We start from the raw sequence: 21,619 nt of genomic DNA on the forward strand, positions 1-21,619 counted from the left end.
GGTGTGGAAATTCTCCCCTGACTTCTGGACCATGAATAAAGAGGTTAGTTCCTTTCGGAAGTTGTTTAAGAAGTGGTTGAGGGTAGACTGATAGGTGGAGATGCCTGGGCCTCCCAAGAAGGACTCTCACATTTGGAAGACGGAAAGAGCATAGGTTGATTGAGACACTGATAAGCCAAAATATATGGTACGTTGTATTAAAAGCTCATATCTAATTTTCAGTATTCATTGGGCAAGCAAATGAGTTGTAATTATCTGATATTAGGTTGCCAAAGCAAAGACTCTTAATAGTGGTGTGAAATGTGTTTAGTCTGCGGGATGCTCGCAGAACGAAAAATATTTGAAAAGTTATTACTTGTCCCTGGCGCAAGAAAACAGAAATATGCAATGGGTGGTATATTAACCATGCTGATTTTGCCTTTTGTCTTTCCAAGGTAGATAATATAAAGAGAAGGAATGAGGATAATGATGTTTAAGTTTTGTTTGATGTTTAAACTCTATAAAATGCCTTATTTCCAAATGTAATAGAGGGAGAGAATGTGGGGAAAAATGCACATTTAATGTAGATCACAATGAAATCCAAAAGACCGTATGAACTTCTTAAATTAAAAGGCAGACCTCAATGAAACCACTGGTGCTGTGCTAAACCATACATCTGCAGAATTTTTTGGGTGAGAGCACATATGGCAATGAAGCAATAACATGATGCCTGTTTGCAGTGCCTTATAGAAATGGAGGAAAGGAGATCCATTCCTATGTAATTTATGACCCCCCCCTTTATTATTTCCAGAGAGAATGGGATTGAATCTATCTGCCAGGAGTTCTAGTGCTGGTGTAGTAGAGTACTAGGAAAGCCAAATAGATATAGATGTAGGGGAAGTATTGAATCCCTGTGGCTAGAGAAGCCAAAAGCATTGTGTTATATATTCACAGTGACTCATCATTCACCTAATCTCCTCCTTCAGAGCTCTAATAATGATAACAATATTTTACCAACAAATCAATGTTCGCAAATATCTTTTAAAAGCTGAATCACTCTCTTTCTTCAATCAACTTTTCCTGTTGATTGAATGTTTCTAAACCCAAACATGCCAATCCTAGGGTGTTGTTGGAACATTTTTACGTGCGAAAGCTGAAAACTTGGCATATGGCCTACATAGTTTACATTTGTGCACTCATACTGGCACAAAAATACAAAGAAATGATATTTAGAAACCCCAAATATGCAGATGACTAAGCTTTAATTAAAACAAGGATCTTTGAAATTGAACAAATATCTTTTTAACAGGCCACAAGAAGATTCTTCATACTGGCGGAAAAAAGAATCGGATCTGCATTTTACTTTTTTGGGTTTATTTAGTTTCCTGCCTCCACATGTTGTTGCTGGAGTAAAACAGGCCTGGCTGCTAAACTGGTTTTATACATGTGGATGGCTAAATTTTAAATTGAGGTTTAATAAATGTTGTATATCTCCAGTCCACCCACCTGCTGTTTAGTTAGTTTAAACTAATGGGTAATGGCATGTAGACTTTGCACAACAGAAATACCATTTATGAATTTTGCTTTTTTTAGAAGGTAAAACGGAAGACACAATACACTCTATAGAAAAAGAAAGCATGTTTTATAGAAGTAGAGAACTAATGTAATAGTAATGGTAATGAAATGAGACTAAGGATTCTCTGGCTCTCTGGCTTCATTTCAATTCAACTGGCATTATTATGAATTGGATGTGGTTGAATGCATCATTACATTACACCCACTGACTGACTATACATGCAGATAAATGTTCTAACTTAGTGATCATATTCATTTAATTTTAGACTATGGGACTCAAGTTACACAATCAAAGTTGAAAACATAATTAGAACTAGTATTGTGCAGCTGAATGAGATGGGCAGTCATGACAGCTGGTCCAATAGACTACTCCAAACAAGACCTAAAATGTTCACTGGATTTCTGTTACACCAGTCGTTAGGTCAAGCTGTGTAATCTTAGCCTTAGTTAATTTTCATTCAGTGAAATAATGGCATTTGTTATGTCTAAAACTAATGTGATGTTTGTAAATCAGGGAAAGTCCAACCACCTTCTATTTTTGATCAGCCGGTTTTCATGAGCGATGACCTGGTGATTCAAAGTCACTGTATAGTGTATCACCTGTAAAGAATGGCAACAGTGAAGGGAAGATATCCACAGAGAACCCATTTATAATGAACCATGGTACAAAGAGACAGAGGACTTAGAAACTGTAATGCATATATTTTACTATTTTCTTGGGCACGTAAACATAAGGATTTATAGAAGCAGAGAATACATTAAAGCATCTAATCTACCAATATGCAGTGGTAGTGGATGAGCATAAGGTACAGGGTAGTAAGCAATAATGGAAATAGTAGTTCCCAGGCCCAGGTGTAGGCCAGAATGCAATGACACATATTATAAAAAGAATATATTTTTCATTAAAGGAAAATAAATTTCCTTTATTCCCTCATTTTCTTTTGTGCCTGATACCCCTTATCCTATTTTTCTTTCTGGGCTTTTTTTTTTTTTTTAAGAAAAGTATATATTTATTTATATTGGGAATCAAGTTTATTTATTTCATACTATAAAATATAATACGACTCATGCAAGTCAAAATGATATAATATTAAAAGTTTCAATATAACTGTACAAGATGTATAATGACACTATTATAAATAACTAATTCCATTTTAATGCAACTGTCAGATAAAGTCTGTGTATCTGGCCTTAGCCTAAAGAGTGTCAAGCCAATAAATCTCATCCCTTCTGAAAACTTGGTTTAGGAGGTCAAGAATTTCACATTTACCGACTTGCCAATTATTTGGCCCCTCTGGGTGACTTTATTCCTCCCTTCATTCTCACCTACAGTATTGTACATGAAACAAAAAAGGATAATTACCTGCATGCAAGTTCCTGCCTAAAGGACAATTCACTTAAATAAGGTTGAATAAATACTGTATTAAAAAAGTGTGAATTATTTTGAATTCACTTGAATATTGACACTTCACTGAAAATAATTCACACACATCAATTATGCTTTTTATTGTATGCAGTATGTTAGAATTGTATGTGGCTTGTTAAAATTACTGTATAGGAGTAATTCTGAATCTATACTGCAGTCCATCTTTTTGCATTAGAGCAGATGATAGCAAAGCCCTTATTCTACTACATATGATAAACATATACATTTTATAGAAAATATAGATTTTATTTTTCATAAATTGTAAGAATATGAATTCACTGTAGCATTTTAGTTTAGATAGATTCGGGAACATTTATGTAGATTGCTTTGAACACTTTTTGTACAAAACACTACAATACACAACAATATGTTTTTACACACAAATACAAGAGGGTTTAAGTACAAGTGCATGGGTCCATTTATTGCAGTAAAAAAGTAATATGGTATTTAATAATGTTCTGTAACTAAAAATAATACAAATGTTTTTAATTCCCTAACATAGTAGCATAGTCTCACACACACACATAGACACATATAAATCGATTTCAACCTTTTATGTCTGCATAAAAACTGCTAATTGATCCAGAGAATGCCAGAACCCTGCTGAAACCTCTCCTATTTGCATGAGAAAAGAAACATCCTTCCTGACTCAAAGATGCCAATAGACCTCAACTTTGCACTAACAGCTATTTTCAATAACTTTGTATTTTCTCACTTGCTAAAAAAACCTCAAACCTATTCTTGAAGATATCTAATGTATCTGCCAGTGCATCTGATTCAGAGAGAGAATTTCACAACTTCACAGCTCTCACTGTAAAAAACCCTTTTCCAAATATTTGTGTCTCCTGGGAGGACCTACTGGTAAGTAAAGCATTAGAGAGTTTATTATATGATAACCTTATATATTTTTACATAGTTTCATATCCCTCCCCCCTTAAGCGCCTCTTTTGCATAGTTTTTTCTTCATAACCAAGACTTTCTTTACCAGCTTAGTTGCTCTTCTTTGGACTCTCTGTAGTTCAACAATATCCTTGGGCACTGAAGACCAAAACGGCATGGCATATTCTAGATGGTATCTCTGTAAAGTGGAAGAATGACCCTCTCCTGCTGTGAATTTTTGGCCAAGGGTGAGTCGTTACAGTACCATTGACAACCACCATTGTACAAACAACTTTATTAACCTGACAGACCTTAATTTAGAAAGCAGTCATTGGACATTTGTTATAATTAATTATACCCACTTTTTTATTCACATGTCAGTATTTTTATTTCTTCTACGTCCCTCCATGTCAGTACACATGGGCATTGCCCCTCCCAGACCTGGAGGTAGGACCTATAACATAGCCAATCAAAATCAATCATGACCTATAAGACCACATGACCTCCTCCTCACCACAGTTATTTTTTGTCCTACTGGACAGGGAGGTAGGATCTCCCTCCTCACTTTTTATTTTTTGTTGAATTTTGAGATAAATCAAACACAGTTTTTGTTTTTTTGTTTTTCTTTTGCATTTTCTTTTTGTTTATTTATTTATTTATTTTTTACCTCTGTGTAGACACAGAGGGATGATTCCCAGGTAATGGAGAAGATTTTACCTGATGCCTCAAGATGCATAATCTGTAAATTATCGCTTATTGGGAAGAAATGCAGGTGTGGGCATACCCATGGTCCTAGCCCTGTGCTAAAATAGCCCCCCTGCTATATGCCCAGCGAGGCACAAGATTCAATCTAGTGCTTTTTTGGGAACAAACACAGGTGTGGGCTTCCCACATTATTACCTGTGAGCCTTTTGTTTTTTCTTCTGTATTTTTATTTATTTATTTATTTATTTTTGCTTATTTTTTACCTCTGTGTGGACACAGAGGGATGATTCCCAGGTAACGGAGAAGAATTTACCTGATGCCTCAAGACGCATAATCTGTAATTTATGGCTTATTGGGAAGAAGTGCAGGTGTGGGCATATCCATGGTCCTAGCCCTGTGCTAAAACAGCCCCCCTGCTATATGCCCAGCGAGGCACAAGATTCAATCTAGTGCTTTTTTGGGAACAGACACAGGTGAGGGCTTCCCACAATGTTACCTGTGAGCTTTTTGGACTCCCCTTTTCTTTTGAGTTATGTGAGACTTTACAGAACTCTACAGAACTTCTGCAAAAGGGCCGTGGGTATGTATATGGGCTAGTTATAACTGCCTGAAGCTGGTGAGTATGATTCTTCATTATCTACTGTGTGTAGTGCACTGGGAAGTCTGCATGCTAATTGGCTAATTATGTCCCTCAGCTGAGAGCTATTGGGGCTTTGGCTGGAGTTTCCATCCAGCTAATTAGCCACTCTGATAAGGTGCAGGTGTGCCTTCGCCCCGTTTTGCTATTGCTGTTTAATATTTTAAGCCTTGTATGGGTGAACCTGCATCCTCTGTGCAGACACAGAAGTTATATTGGCTCATGTTACTAAGGCTCCTCCAGGAAGGGCTAGAGGTTGCACTGATCAAGCAATATGGCACCTCCTTCCTTCTTATGAGTCTGCTCTTAACAAGCAGTGTTCCACCTGGATATTCCTGCTGACAAGCCTGAGCTATCTGGTAAGCTGCCTGTGTTCCCCTGACTTATTGTATTATCTGAAGTCTTATGTTGTGAGCTGGTGTCCTCTGTGCAAAATACAGTATTGGCTCTTGCTACACTTTAAGTACTGGCTGGTGAATCCCTCTGCCTAAGCAGTGTGGTACCTGAATCCAGAGATTTTGATTTCTCAGTATCCATTGTATATTTGAAACATTAATTTCACTGGGAAGTCTGCATGTTAATATGCTTAATATGTCCCTCAGCTGAAAGCTATCAGGGCTTTGGCTGGAGTTTCCATCAAGCTAACTAGTCACTATCTGGTAAGGTGCAGGTGTTCCTTTGGCCCCTTTGCTATTGCTGTTTAATATTTGAAGTTTTGTATGGGTGAACCTGCATCCTCTTGGCTGACACAGTGGTTATATTGGCTCATGTGCTCAAGCAGTATGGCACCTCCTTCCTTTCTTATGAGTCTGCTCTTAACAAGCAGTGTTCCACTGGACTGGATATTCCTGCTGACAAGTCTGAGCTATCTGGTAAGCTGCCTGTGTTCCTTCTTATATTATATGAAGTCGTATGTTGTGAGCTGGAGTCCTCTGTGCAAAATGCAGTTACACAAGGTACTAAGTCTGCATGTTAATAAGCTAATTATGTCCCTCAGCTGAGGCACAAGATTCAATCTAGTGCTTTTTTGGGAACACACAGATGTGGGCTTCCCACATTGTTACCTGTGAGCTTTTTGGACTCCCCTTTTCTTTTGAGTTATGTGAGACTTTACAGAACTCTACAGAACTTCTGCAAAAGGGCCGTGGGTATGTATATGGGCTAGTTATAACTGCCTGAAGCTGGTGAGTAGGATTCTTCATTATCTACTGTGTGTAGTGCACTGGGAAGTCTGCATGCTAATTGGCTAATTATGTCCCTCAGCTGAGAGCTATTGGGGCTTTGGCTGGAGTTTCCATCCAGCTAATTTATTAATTTATTGCCTTTTATTACACTGGAGGCTTGCACTGCTGAAGCAGTATGGTAGCCCCTTCCTTACATTGAGTCTGCTCAGTGCTGTAACCTGATGTCATTGGGCCCCACAGCAAATTCATTTTAGGGCCCCTAACATATCCAGAGGTTGTGCTTTTTTACCAATACGTATTGAAATTGCTCTTTATTTGGGCCTCATGGGTCCCTATACCTTTTGGGCCCACCTGCAGCCACAGGGTCTGCTTCCTCTTTAGTTACGCCCCTGAGTCTGCTCCTTAGAAGCAGTCTGCCACCAAGGATCTGTCTGGATTATTCCTACTGTCTAGCGCATATTATCTGGTTAGGTGCCTGTATTCCTCTGACTTCTTGTATAGTTGTCATCTGAGGTCTTAGGTTTGTGAGCCCGAGTTCTCTGCGCAGACACAGTAGGCAAGTGTGCTCTTATTACACCTGGTATTTCCAGGACCGGCTAGGGGTTTGTTCTGCTGTAGCAGCATTGTGCCCCATTTTTTCCTATGATGTTTCCACACTTAACAGGCAGTGTTCCGAGTTATATGGTGTCTTTTTGTGTGATGTTGGCCTTCTCTTAGATATTCTATTCCCATCTGGTGGCTTTTGTTGGGAGCTCAGTTGTAGTTATACTACATCTACTGAGTTTTTGTGACGGTAGGTTTCCCTTCTTTAATTATTGGTAGATTAAAGGGCACTTACTGTTATGTCTACTGGCACCTTAACATGCTTGTAGTCTATGGCCCTTTGTGTGGCCTCGGGCATCTCGCCAGGGAGCTGGGTTTGTGTGGCCTCTGGCTTTCATTATGGTCCTTGGCTTGGGTTAGAGCCCTTGTTTTGGTCCATGGCTTTTTACCATGGTCCTCGGCTCCTGGGTCTGCTGGCCTTTTACAAGGGCCCTTGTTCTGCTGGCCTGTTGCATGAGCCTTTGGCTCATGTGGTCTTTTACCCTTGGCGCATTTGTTTGGTTGTCCTTTTACCTGGGTTATTATGGCTACGGACCTGTTTTCATGGCCCTTAACTTAGGTGCTTGCTTGCCTTTTACCAGGGTTCTTGGGCTGTTGGCCTTTTCTGTGGACCCTGGCTAAGGGGGCTGCTAGTTTTTATTATAGTCCTTGTGGGCTTGTGGCCGCCAGTCTTGGCTGTGACCTATGGTGCATAGGTCACCAGCCAGGCTGTGGCGGCTGATAGGCATGGTTACTATTCTTGCTGTGGCCCTTGGTGGGCATGTCTGTTTGCCTTGCGGCAATCCTTGGCAGGACAACAGCCATTGGTTTTGTCTTGTCTGCAATCCTTGCAGGTATGGTTCTGGTTACACCAGCAGTAGGCATGATTGACTATTTGGTTGGATCTAGCATGGGTTGTACCATCAGCTGGTGTTTGCTCTGAGTTTCACAGCCCATAGCTAATTTTGTTGCTGATTGGTATTCAGCAGCTGATGTTGGTCATATGTTGGCTTACAGCTAACCTTTTCTTCTGCCTTACATGCATTGTTTTTGGTCTTGTATGCCACTGCTTATTATCAATAAGGCTGGCTTGTGGACCAGGATTTTGCAAGTTCAACAACTGACGTGCTCCGTTGTTGCATGTATGGAAATTGACTTTTGTGTCAGGTGCCAGTGCAGTTGGTTACCTTGTCCCTAAGGGTGGCATTCACAATAGCTGGCTTATTTACTATTGCTTGTGTATTCAAATTCCACTCTGTTTTTTTGCAAACACTTCAGCTGACGGGCATCTTGGCCTGCTAGTGTGACAATGGCCTTGCACATCTATGTTGGAATACATAATAGCTGGCTGGTCCACCACTGGTTGCATGTATGGTGGCTGGCTCTCTGCCAGTGGATTGTGCATCATTGCTGGTTGGTACCAGTTTTGTAGGCTATAAGCTTCTGGCATGCCTGATTTTGGATTGTGATCCCAGCTGTTGGCTGGTTCAGTAGCTTCTATGTATGGTCACAGGTTTGGTTCAGCTTTTGCATAAACTGTATCATTGTGCAGCTTGAGCTGTAGTGGCCTCGGCTTTTTTGGGTGTTTTCTAGAACTGTAATTGGCTTGGGTCCAATTGCTTGCTTGTGTAGCAGTTGGCTGGGGCAACAGCATATCTTAGTGGTAGATGGCTTTAAGTCACATTGGTTGGTTCAGCAGCTTATCCTTGTGCTGTTGTATACCCAGTTTAGATTTGGTGGTTGGTGGAGCTACTGGGCTGTACCAGCATGGCTCTACAATGGTTACAATGATATGCTGATTTATGATAACCCAGAGTTGGTGTTAATTTAGTTAAGTCTTCATTAGGTATTATTAGCATGGAGTTAGTGGATCTTCGACTGATCTCTGGTGTAGAGGTGACTCCGGTCAGCACTGGTTTGAGCTGCTTCCATTAAGATGCAGGACCAGGCTAATGTGGGCCAAGTCTTTTTAGGGCCACTTGCTATTGCTGAGGATCGTGTATTTCTCCAGCACTGGTGATAGATGCATCCAAGTTGTGTTTAGTTTCTGATCTGATTGATTTCCTGGTGGTTTCTAGGGTGTTTTAGTTCTGAGATGGCTATTGCCATCATTCTGGTTTTGTCCTAAGGCACCTTTTTTGTTTTAACAGTTGCAGGATTTTTGTTCTTCCCCAGGTGGGGTTTTGTCAGATAACCATATTGCAGGTATCCCTCTAGTCACTGAGGGAACCTTTTTAAACAGAATATGTTTATTCTTAATCTGCAATGCTTGATCCTCAAGTACCGGTCTCTGTAAATTTTGTGGTTGATTTTGTAGCTCTTGTTAATCGTTTACCATATCCTAGGACATGTTGTTCTTGTGCCTTTTATCTACCCTTTTCAGGAGATATACATTTTATCAGCTCCCCTGTTGGATGGATGTGATGCTGGCCTTTTCTCAGGGCCTCCTTAGCATCAGTTTGGTTTTTGCATTATGTTGGTTATTCCCACCCCTTGTTTTCGGTGCATGGCTTGGTAGATCCCATGTGTACTGACATGGAGGGACGTAGAAGAAATAGAGAATTTTACTTACCTACTTGACGTAAATTCCTTTTCTTCTAGTCCCGACATGTCAGTACAGGGTTTCCCATCCCAATTATTTATTTTGGTTACTGTACTGCTATGGCAAAAGTATAACTGTGGTGAGGAGGAGGTCATGTGGTCTTATAGGTCATGATTGATTTTGATTGGCTATGTTATAGGTCCTACCTCCAGGTCTGGGAGGGGCAATGCCCATGTGTACTGACATGTCGGGACTAGAAGAAAAGGAATTTACGTCAAGTAGGTAAGTAAAATTCTCTATATTTTGCTCAGTGCTTGAAAAAAAACCAGGAACAAGACAAGCAAAAAGAAAAGATGAAAGAGCAGTGTCTGGATGTAGACACGTAAAACCACATTTCGCAGGAGGAGGACTGGGAACACTCTCTATATGAAATAAATAGGTCAGTAAGAAATAGATTTTGAAGATGTAGCTGAAGAAGAAATAGAGTTAGATTTACTTCAATATTTAGAGGAGAATGAATGAATATGGTGAAAACTTTGGTAAAATATTTTAGAAAACAAGCTGCAGTAGAGTACAGTAGAGTAGACCACAAGGCTGCAATATTAAAATTAAATGGACGAAAAAGGAACTGAATAAATAAATATACTTCTAATAATAGTTATAAAAGGGAGTAGGTGTTCCAAGTGACCAAACATACAAGAACATAAAATCAGTGGTGACTATGATTTCCACATGCAAAATGTGGTGTCAAACTGCTCAAAATATCATCCAGTTGTCCCATTGCTTTCATGTAGAAATCACAGAAAATGAGACATATATTTATTTATTTATTTTAAATTTTTTAATTTCTCGTTAATTATTATTTTTTCATCCAGCGTACTCTGTGCACCTGTAACACTTATTGAGACATCCTGCACATGAAGCCTATTGTTTACTTGCTTGGAGGGAGAAGCAGTGAACCATGTAAGCCAGCACTCAGCTTATCAGCGATAAGAGTATCCCTCCATCAGGCTTCTGCTAGACCCTGGCTCCCTACACCAGCCACAGATGAAGGAAAAGGGGAAGACCTATGGCTGCCTGTGTGCAGCCTTAGGGGCACTAGATCTTGCTCTCCAGGGCTCAGATGGGCATCACATTCAGCTTGGCAGCAATAATGGTACAACAGGCTGCACCAAAAAACAGAGGCTTCATAGCCTCATTCATCAGATAATAGGTGAGGACACTCAGCAAGGGTTATTATTATTATTAACATGTATTTATATAGCGCCAACATATTGCATAGCACTGTAAAGTAAATGTGATTATACAACTAAATCACATGAATTATATACATAGAACATATGGAATTACATACATCACAATCAATACAAGTACAAAAGGTGAGGAAGGCCCTATGCAAAAGAGCATACACTCTAAAGGGAAGGGAGTAATACACAAGGTGTGGGAGTGGGCAAGATTGAATTAAGTGGGTGAGAAATGTGGTACTGTATGTGGTGTTGCATTTGGTAGTTAAGCAGAGTGAAAGTAGGCTTCTCGAAAGAAGTGCGTTTTAAGAGATTTCTTGAAAGCAGAAAGGTTGGGAGAAAGTCGGACAGACCGTAGGAGAGAGTTCCAGAAGAGGGGTGCAGCCCTTGCAAAGTCTTGAATGCAAGCATGTGAGGAGGTAATGAGAGAAGAGTTGAGTAGCAGGTCAGTAGAGGAGCGTAGTAAGCGGTTTGGTGAGTATATAGAGATGAGTTCAGAGATGTAGGGTGGGGCAGAGTTATGAAGTGCTTTGAATGTCAGGGTTTTTAATTTGAATTTGATTCTGAAAGGTAGCGGAAGCCAGTGCAGGGATTGACAGAATGGCGTGTCAGAGAAGGAGCGGTTGCTGAGGTGTATGAGCCTCGCAGAAGTGTTCATTATGGACTGGAGAGGTGACAGTCTCTGGAGGGGAAGACCAATTAAAAGAGAGTTACAGTAGTCTAGATGTGATATGACGAGAGAGTTTGTTGGGCTTTGGTTTGTCACAAGGACCTTACACAATGCCCTGAATAGCAGTTAAATTGCTAACACTTCTTTATTCATGTGCCATGTGTGGTTCAGAACATATCACATGAATAAAGAATTTTATTCAGTATAAGTATTATTTGCTCCTCTTTGTCAAAGTATGGCATTACATGCAGCTCTTGGTATCAGAGGAGCCTCTAGTGGAGCAGTAGCACCGGCACATTGAAGTCAGAAGATAGCCACAGCACTCGAGCATTCAAATTACTCCAAGTAACCCCTTCAGATATTCAATTCATAGGGATTATAAAACCTTATGCTGCACAAAACAAAGGCCTAATGATGGCCATAATAGGGCTCATGGTCTCAGAAGAAAGTAATCAGGATGTTTCATTTACAGCAGACCTAATAGAGGTCTAAAAGGAAGCCACAGCCACAGTAGGTCACCTGTACTGAATTGCAGCACACCACAAATGAGAAATAGGGCCCACTCCTCTTAGAGCTCAGACATGCAAGATGCCCTGTGGGCTGACTCACAAAACAAACTTGTACACTTACTACATTTATCCTAAAATGCATAAAACGTGTAACTGGAAATCTTAATGTATCCTAATAGCAGCAGGAGAATTCCTATGATATTAGTACAAACTACATTAAATCTCGACTTTACTTGTTTCATATAATTCTCTTCTGAAACTGCAGTGGTTTTTCAGGCCACAATTACGGGAAAATTGCCAACACTACTTTCTATAGGTGGCAATTGGAGGCAGTTTCAGACATTTTGCAGCCAAGATTTAATCAAGAAAAAAAAGAGCAAGAAATAAATTCCAAACAGGTCAAGTATCAAACAAGCAGTAGAGATTTCTTATCTGGTGTAATCTTTGTGTCTGTTTGTGCTCAAATGCTGTGTCCTGAGAGTTTGGTTCCAACCACAATACATATGAGTTGTAAATGTTGCTGTAAGCAGGACTCCACCAAGAATTTTGTTTCTTTGCATTGCTATATTAAGGCATAATTACATTTAGTTTTTATTTCATTTCCTTGTTTTCCAAAATCTCTCAAACATCAAAAATTCAGATGTTTTGTTGCAAAGAATGGAAAAAAGGGGGGAAGATAAAACACATTTTTTCCATTGATCACAGCTTGGTATTTTGTATGTTTTTTCATTTGCAGGTTCCACCCTGTTTAAAAAAAATAAAAATAAAACAAAATTTGGAACGCACTTTCTTAAAACAACAGTAGTGATATACTTATGTATTTGGTGCTAAGGTGCAAATTCCTGCAAGGATGTTTCACCAACTAGACCAGTGCTTCCCACATTTTCCCTATAGTTAGCCAAACATTTGACCCATGGTACCACATTATTTACAAGCACAAGTCTACTGGGCTTGGGGTCATAAAATAACCTGAAAGTCACCCCTGACCACTGGGCCTCCAGCTGGACAATCTAGAGCTATATAAATATTTGTTACTGTAAAAATTTTATTATTCTACCAACAACATAAACATTAACAAGAAAGGTTAAATGAATAAGGAGATGCCAGACTTGTAGCAATATTGGTATTACATTTATGGGAGGAAAGTTGTATTTGTCAATTGATCTGACTGGAAACAGTTAGCATTGACATCCTACATGAGTTGCATTCATATCATATGGATAAGAGATCAATCATCATGGAACCTTGCATGTGTTGATGGAAAAAGGGGTGGAGGGAATGACATGGAAAATATTCTTTATGAGGATAAAAAAAGAGTTGCCTGGCTTATTCTTAAAATAAAATAGCACATCTGGAATACACTCAGTACGCAGGTTAAGTGGGACGTGAGAATCATTTTCAAGATTAGTTATCAGTCGAAATATGGAGATTCTTAGTTTCCATATGCTGTACCTATTTTAATCCAGCCAGAATTAGGGACTCAAAAAGTATATGGGGCAAATTTACTAAAGGGCAAAGTGACTATTGCTGGCGAATTTTCACCAGCGTGACGTCATTTCGGAACATTGCCGATTTACTAACGGTCGCTGGCGTAACTTCACTAGAGAAGGAGATAGAGTCTAGCGGTACTTTGTTCTCTAACGCCAGGCGAATTTGCGCTCTGGTGAATGGACGTAACTACGCAAATTCACTAAGATGCGGATTTTACTGAACGTTACCTCTTGCACCAGACTTGCCTTCGCCACCTCAGACCAGGAAAAGTGCAATAGAGTAGATAGGACTTCCTCAAAAAATAGTTGAACAGCAAAAAACGCTATCGTCTTTTCCTTTTTTCGGGGTGATAGGCTGCAATAGAGCGTACATTTTTTTTGGGGTAACCAGCTTCCCCCCTACATTTCCTAACATAAACTATACACTGGGCTTATGTGTAGAGCAATATAACTACTCTATTTTCTTGGGCTTGTGTTGTGTGATGTATTTGCTGCAACATATACGTCCATTGAACTTTAACTTCCCGCCATATGCAAATTAGGCAATGATAGCGCAACTTCGCTTCGATTGGTGCAGTAACGCTAGCGCAACTTCGCCAGCGTTCAGCACCCTGGACACAACTTTGGATTTTAGTGAATTAGCGTTGTCTACCTGGTGAAGTGTTGCGCTGTGAGCGAAGCTGTCGATGGCGAATGTATTACTTTGAGCATGTCATGCTTAGTATGTGGATGTTTCCTTAGAATGAAACAAACTCTTTTACATCATTGGCATGGGCCGCAAGTTATGCGCCCAGTTAATTTCAAGTGACGCAGGTTTGAATGAAACAACTTTTAAGCTTTTCACATGTTGTACAGAAATATGCAAGGAATAGTGAAAGAGGCAAGCAAGAACACCCAATGCTTTGATATTCCATTGCCTTCTCCAGGTTTACAAATTAGGTGGACCAACCAATTACGGATGCTCCATTGCTACTTTTATCTAACAATGGGATATTAATATGTATTTTTAGCTTGACGATATTACGCTGTATTGAAACATCACGAGCATGCTTAGTGCTATTTGTGCTTCCTTAAGAATCCATTCCTAAAGTTTCTGGACTACAGTTTAAGAATATCAAGGATATCCCTTGATATTATGTTAGTAGTGTCTTGTAGTTCACAAACATTTGTTTGGAGAAACAGTGTTATGGATATTTACCTTCTATTCAGTGTTCAGCTGGGTCTGTTCTCCTTGTTTCTGACACTTGCTCACACCCTCTACATGTCCTTGTGTTTTACCCTTTCTCAATAACCATACGATGCAGACAGCCTGTCATTATCAGGCATATAATTGAATGTTTTCAATGTTTTCAAATTTGGCAGTTGTATGTATGACAGCAGGCATACACTGAAAACCTAGTTGAGCAAAGCTCCACAAGTAACCCTGCAGAAAGTGGAACATCTGCATGTCTTCATACAAATGTGCATCCACATATAAACAACAGGCCAGGTACCTATATTACATTTCCAGCAGAAATATATTGTAAACAGGGACATATTTAAATTTAGGCATCTGCAGGCCTGAGCCTAGGGCAGCAGATTTTGGGGTGGCAGTTGGTGTGTCTATATATTTGAAAACATTTTTCAAAATAAAATTTTAAAACATCCCCCCAGTCACCACAGAGACATACTGCTTGGGGGGAGGGGGAGTGGTACAGGGCCCAGTGTCAGAGCCCTGGAAGTGACATTTCTGCAAGTTCCTAAATACATCCCTGTGGTCTACCAATTTCTTTGTGTGAAATGCTCAACTATAGGCTATATGTAGTTGGCCTATACTGGGTAAACATTAGGCCAGTGGATGTCCTCTCACAGATTCAATATCAATACTGTGGGCTAGGCAATGTCTGACTGGTAACATAATTTTAGGAAACATGAAGTTTATTCTTTTATTGCAGTAGATTAGAACATGGACCTGATGTATGTTGTAAAAAAGTAAGAGCAACAGGGCCCACTGTTTCTTGGTCACTAATGTGGAAGAAGACAGATCTCAGTTTATGAAGCTCTTTAAGGGAGGATGTAATGGAGTTGGAGCTTATCCCCTCCTAGTGCAGGCATTTTAGGAAGGGCAAGGCTTGGCTTTCTCCAGAATACACATACTAAGGATAACGGATCTTTCTGTAATTTGTATCTTTATACCTTAAATATACTAGAAAATCACGTAAACCCAAGTGGCTGGTTTTGCCTCCAAGAAGAATTAATCAAATTTTAGTTGGGATCAAGTACAAGGTACAGAGAAAAAGAAAATATTTTTTTTAAAATTTGCATTATTTGGATAAAAGGGAGTCTATGGAAGATGGCCTTTCTGTAGTTCAGAGCTTACTAGATAAGGGTTTTCATGATAACCCACTGATTTTTTTATATACAGTATATATATATATATATATATACTGTATATAAAAAAATCAGTGCTTAGTGTTTGTTATTTCTGTCACATGACTTACAAACTTGTGTATTATCAGGGTCAGACTATATATATTATATGTAGGGGAGCTATGTATAATTGTCTCTCCTCTGTGTTGTTCTGTGCAAGGAGGGGGAGGAATCTCCACCCCTGAAGGAAGTGCTGCACAGGAAGTGCTGCTGTGAGAGAGAAGCAGCAGAGTGAAAGCAAGGTGCTGCAAGGTCCCATATATTACCAGACCTGGATTTGTGGAGAGGCCACCAAGGCCCATGCCTACGGCGACAGGATTTTGGGCATGCTGCCCAACCACATCCACAATGGTTCTGAAACACTGTGTATATGATAGTTTTCTAAATTTCCCATGCACCAATCCCAATTGCTCCGGTCCCGATGATGAAAATTTCAGCGAATAAAGGGGAGGGGAAGGGGGCGTCGAATGACAGTGGGCCTAGGGGCTCCCACTATGTAAATCCAACCCTGGATATTACTGTGTGTGAAATGAGAGTGGGATACCCCAGTGGCCGAAAAGTGCTCTCTATTTAGGGCGCAGAAGGAAAGAGGATCCTTGTCAGGGCTCTGAAGAGCAAAGCGTGCTCTACTCAGGGCACGACAAAGCCAAAGGGAGTCCTCAGGAACTGCCACATAAGTGTCACACACCACAACAGCTCAGAGATAAAACCATCTGAAATATTATGTAAAGTTGTTCCTGGTTGGTAGGCTGTATGTATCACGGTTATTTAAAGGTACAATGACCTGCAAATAAATCCATCAACCTTTCCTCTGAGTGATTACGGATCATGAAAGTTCCCAAGGAGGGGTATCACAGCTCAATTTTCCCGTATGGCAGTATAAAAAATGCCCGGGTGCTGTACAATGATAAATAAGTATATAAATGAGCCTGCACTCACAGGTCTTATGCAGAAAATATCTAGTGGTTTTTTTATTATTATAAAAAACACTAATAAAAAAACACCAGATATTTTCTGCATAAGACCTGTGAGTGTATATACTTTATCTCCAGGGAAATAAATAGTTTGTTAAAATATTTTATTTAATGAGGATATTCATCAAAGAGAGACATATTTTGGACTTTTGATGAATAAGAAACATAATTATAGCATAGTTACATTTCCTGTTTTACTCATATGGTATATATAGATGACTACCACTGTCAGGTTTATTAATCATAGTGTGACCACATGGGACATATCATTGTATTATTATGGATAGAACTCTATTATTTTATTTCACTATTCTTTAAGCAATGTCTCAACTACCACAGATAATGGAGAAGAACCTTTAATCTGGGATTTACATTGACCGCAAGCACGTTTTTGTCATCTCATCGATGGGTGTAATCGATGCACCATATTTTCCCAAGATGCGTTTTTGGAACTGAGGCTAACCTCCTCTTCAACCATTACAGTTAATCCTTTCATCTTCTGCAGGCCATGAGAATGGCTTAATATCCCACATGATTATCCACTGAAAAACCATTTATTTGATTACAGCGCCACTATAAGTCATATGTGAATCTAGAGTCTGTCAAACAATAAGACTTAGACTTTCACGTGTCGTCATTTCACCCATGTTATGTGGAAACATAACCAAGTCGGTATGTGTGCAAGTGTCGTGTGCAAAGTGCAGTTTTAATCTTATAACATGTTTTTTACTCTCAATGTAGCATTTTCACCCACAATATCTGGTGCCATTTCTGGTGTTTTTTCTAAAAAAAATATCTGCACCTGATTCTTTAGGCACACTTTCTTTGCTTATTTTGATGCAAGGACTGCTTCCCACAAATTTGTCTTCCTATGTTCCAATGGCTGCTTTCTTTGAAAATGTACATCACTTCTAGCTGAGCAGCTGCAGCTACTTCATCATTGTCTTCATTCTTTGAAGTCATAAATGATGCATGATATACCTGCTTGTCATTGCTAGCTCTAAAAAAATTCTTGCTTCCCGCAGCTCCCAGTTTCCTCTTACTGTAATGTTTACATACATGTCAGCTCATGTGCAAGGTTAATGTGGATGGCATTGGTGGAGCAGCAGCATAAAAAAATGAAAATCCTCCATCAGTGTCGAACTGGCCCACAGGGATACCAGGAAAACTCCCCGTGACCCTTCTGCTTCTAATCATTTTCCCTATTTCTGTATGGGAACAAAGAGGCTAAATAGATGGAAGGATACAGTTTTAATATGTAAAAAGACTAGGGGGCAAATTCACTAACCTCCGGAAATTCGCCAGCAACGTCTTCACTCACATCACCACACTTCACCAGGATAATATTCGCCAGGACAACGCTAAGTCACTAAAATGCGAAGTTGCGTCCAGGGCACTGAACGATGGCGAAGTTCCACTAGCATTAATTCTGCAAGCAAAGCGAAGTTGCGCTAGTGTAGGCTAATTTGCATATGGCGGGAAGTTAAATTTCAATGGACGTATATGTTGCAGCAAATACATTACACTACACAAGCCCAGGGAAGCTTAATAAAAGAAAATAGAGTTGTTATATTGCCCTACACATGTGCCCAGTGTATAGTTTATGTGCCATATGTTAGGAAATGTAGGGGGGAAGCCGGGTACCCTAAAAAAAATTTACTATCTTTTGCAACCTATCACCCTGAAAAACTGAAAAGTTGCCAGCGTTTTTTGGGACTTAGAAACATGTTCAACTTTTTTTTGAGGAACTCCTATCTACTATATTGCACTTTGCCTGGTCTGAGGTGGCGAAGGCAAGTCTGGCGCAAGCGGTAATGTTCATTAAAATCCGCATCTTAGTGAATTTGCGTAGTTACGTCCATTCTCCAGAGTGAAAATTCGCCTGACATTAGAGTGTGAAGTACCGCTAGAGTCTATCTCCTTCGCTAGCGAATTTATGCCAGCGCCCGTTAGTAAATCGCAGAGGTCCCGAAATGACGTCACGCTGGCGAGTTTTCCTCAGTGTTAGTCACTTCGCCCTGTAGTAAATTTCCCCCTAGGAGAATAAAGAGGTTGAGTGAGGAGAGGAGGAAAAATAGTTTGAATAGTGGGCCCCTAATCTAAGGTTTTGTGATGGGCCTTCCCAGGTCCGACACTGTCCGTATTATTAGTAAAGTCACAAGCTCAGGCAGAACAGGGTTACATGATCTTGTCATTCAAATGTGCTTCCACTGTAGGTTTGAGGAAGAATTCTCACAGCCTAACACAAACAATAATCTGGTCAATAGTCGTACTTAAACAAGCTGAAAATGTATTGCTGGTATTTTGGTGGCCCAAATATCAAACATTTTCCAAGGCCCTAGTCACATTCCTCCCTTCTCCATGAGAAAAGTCCAAGAAAAAAAAATATGGCTTACTACCAACTCTTTATCTATACACATGCCAATAAAAGCTGATGACTCAGCCGCTCCAGACAGAAAATTGGCCAGAAATATATACAGCAGGTTTGAACATTCTGTCAGATGAGGACTGCAACAGTACATTGATGTGCTTCTTGTCTGCAATATGATCCAATCAATGCCTGGATCTGCACGATCTGGCCCAGTGCACAGGATACCAAATCAGGCAGAGATCCACTCATTTGGCTAGAGGATCCCAGTATCACCACTACACTTGTAAAGCTCAAGCAAAAGCACCACAACATGGCAAGGAATTGTTAAGGTAGGGTGATGTCAGAAGTTCCATAGGACATTTAGGTGTTTTTAGAGGATATATCCAAATACATCTTCTATTTGTGATTTATGTGGGGTCTTTTGACCTTAGGGAATAGATAATGCAGCTCTCAAAATGTCCCATAACTATTCCATTAGATTTGAAAGAATGAAAAAAGAAAATACAGCATAAAATGCAACCTCCTATCACAGACACAATAAATATTGCAACCTAATACAGATTTTTTTTTGCAGTCATTCATTAAACAAAACCCTGTTTCTACTCTCTTTTTTGCCTTGTCCAACCTAGGATGATATCACTTCTGTTGTATGACTCCAGCAGGTAGTGTTTTTGGCTGCTGGGTTCAAGTGGGTAAAAATGTGGGTTGTGTGACCGGAAGGATGTTGTGTATCAGGCAAAGCCTATTAGATCCAAGTTTCATGGGTTATGCACAAGGACAGTTTATATCATAGGGTTTACATCAACAGGCAAAACCAGATGCTTCATTTCACTATTTCTAACAGCACTGAAGATGATGCAATCTCTGCAAAGAAACTATGGCAAAAACATTGCGTTGTTGGTGAAAAAAAAAAAATTAGATTTGTATCCAAATTTTGTACTTAGCACTTTTAAAATTTCTTTGTAAATGAGCCCTAAAACCTTTTGTCACGGCAAATGATGATAAATCTGGAAACCTACACTAGCGTGTTTCATCAAGACTTTTTATATGAATAAATTTATCACTGGTTACATGCCCAGAGGGCCTATTTATAAAAGATCGAAGAGCAATTTGACACAAGATATTGCAATAAGTTTTATTTCCTTGGCTCTGCTTAGGTAAGGTAGTGAGGTGAATAGCTTTATCTTGGCAAATTTTCCTCAAAGAATATTCTTTTGAAAAACCACCATAAAACAATAAGTAGAGAAAATGATTGTAAAGACAAAATATGCCCATTTATGAAGATTTTGTTACTGTGTGGAAAACTCTACAGCAATAATAATCTAAAGAGGCTGGTTAACTCTTTTTCTGGGGAGCAATAAGACCTATGACAAATATACAAGGATGCATTCACAATGTGCAAAATATGGCTGCAAAGTGCCATCTAATTTTTACCTCTTGTATCTGTTATTTGTTGTACAGGTATGGGACCTATTATCCAGAATGCTCGGAACCTGGGGTTTTCCAGATAACAGATCTTTCTGTAATTTGGATCTCCATACCTTGTCTACTAGAAAATCATGCTGTTATCATGTTATTGGTTCAGGAATGAAATGGTAGATGGTAGAGTGAATTAATTGCAGTGTAAGCAGTGTCATTTAAAATAAAAAGTATACCATAAAAATCATGACAGAATCCCGTCGTAATGAGTTTTTGTGTTTATTTTACAAGTATATTAAAAAATTCAGGAACACTAAAATCACTGGGGGCTGCCAATTTGTTAGGCACCCCCCATTCCCATTAATCACTTAATAAACACTACGGCAAGTGCGTCTCTTCTTTTTAGATAACACCAGGCTGGGTTGGTTTTCCTTAGGTGTAGGAGGCTGCCATCTTCCCAGTCTTCCTAAACTTTGTTGCTTTACCTTGGGTATTGTGTATGCACTTAAAATGCCTAACACATTTTAGCTTTCCTTGTCCTTTAAGATATAACGGTCATGTTCTGATACCAGAATTAAGGAATAAGGAATTAAACATTTTTGGATTCGGCCAGATACCAAATCCTCCACAAAAGATTTTGCCAAATGCCAAGTCAAATCAGAACTCTAACTTGCATGTTGAAAAGCTTGAAAGTCACATGACTTTCAGTTAGGCCAAACACTAAGGGGCATATTTATTAACATTGAAGACAAACATCACCAGTGATGTCCATAGTAACCAATCATATTTTGCTTTTGTTTTTTAACTTGACTTTTAACGTGACTGTTGAAATCGCATCGCTGGTTGGTTGCTATGGGCAACTTCACCGGTGATGTTTGTCCCCAGATTTACTAAATACATCTCTGAGGATTTCAATGAATTCCAAATTGAATCATAGATTCAGCGCATTTCTTGCCATTTAATTTGATAGAATGTACAACTGGATGCACTGGAAAGTGCATGACATGTGGGTTATACAGTATAG

At 39.5% G+C, this 21,619-nt stretch overlaps 1 long non-coding RNA gene across 3 annotated transcripts in view; it reads left to right on the forward strand.

Annotated features, from left to right (window-relative positions):
- The first annotated feature begins 18,884 nt into the window (after positions 1 to 18,884).
- Positions 18,885 to 21,619, forward strand: part of LOC121398163 — a 100,959-nt gene continuing 98,224 nt past the window's right edge. Inside the window, exon 1 of one of the 3 annotated variants that reach the window (XR_005964141.1) lies at positions 18,885 to 19,505. This is a non-coding gene — a long non-coding RNA (uncharacterized LOC121398163). The remainder of the gene's footprint in view (positions 19,506 to 21,619) is intronic. The other 2 variants (XR_005964142.1, XR_005964140.1) reach the window with 2 other exon arrangements.

Source organism: Xenopus laevis, chromosome 9_10L (genome assembly GCF_017654675.1).
Source record: "Xenopus laevis strain J_2021 chromosome 9_10L, Xenopus_laevis_v10.1, whole genome shotgun sequence".
NCBI lineage: Eukaryota > Metazoa > Chordata > Amphibia > Anura > Pipidae > Xenopus > Xenopus laevis.